Here is a 556-nt window from a genome sequence, read left to right as displayed (position 1 = left end):
GAGGCACCTGGGACCAGCCAGGGTGAACCCCACCATGTTCTTCAACATCTCCATCCACGGGGAGCCCTTGGGCCGTGTCTTCTTCGACATGTTTGCAGACAAAGTTCCAAAGACAGCAAAAAAAATTTCTGTGTTCTGAGCACTGGGGAGAAAGGATTTGGTTATAAAGGTTCCTGCTTTCACAAAATTATTTATGTACCAGGGTGGTCATTTCTGGCACCATAATGGCACAGGCGGCAAGTCCATCTATGGGGAGAAATTTGAGGATGAGAACTTCAACCTGAAACATACAGGTCCTGGCATCTTGTCCATGGCAAATGCCGGACCGAACACCAACGGCTCCCAGTTTTTCATCTGCAGGCCAAGACTGAGTGGTTGGATGGCAAGCATGTGGTCTTTGGCCAGGTGAAGGAAGGCATGGGTATTGTGACAGCCATTGAGCGCTATGGGTCCAGGAATGGCAAGACCAGCAAGAAGATCACCATTGCTGACTGTGGGCAACTCTAATAAATTTGACTTGTGTTTTATCTTAAAAACAAACAAACAAAAAAACCAT

The 556-nt window shown here is 47.1% G+C and overlaps 1 pseudogene; it reads left to right on the top strand.

The window, feature by feature from the left end:
• Window positions 1–34: 34 nt before the first annotated feature.
• The window catches only part of LOC102767317, a 1,681-nt pseudogene continuing 1,159 nt past the window's right edge, over window positions 35–556 (top strand).

Source organism: Myotis davidii, unplaced genomic scaffold (assembly GCF_000327345.1).
Source record: "Myotis davidii unplaced genomic scaffold, ASM32734v1 scaffold2, whole genome shotgun sequence".
In the NCBI taxonomy this organism is placed as follows: Eukaryota; Metazoa; Chordata; class Mammalia; order Chiroptera; family Vespertilionidae; genus Myotis; species Myotis davidii.
Note: the sequence above shows the minus strand (reverse complement) of the source record. Positions and strands in the feature narration are given on the sequence as shown.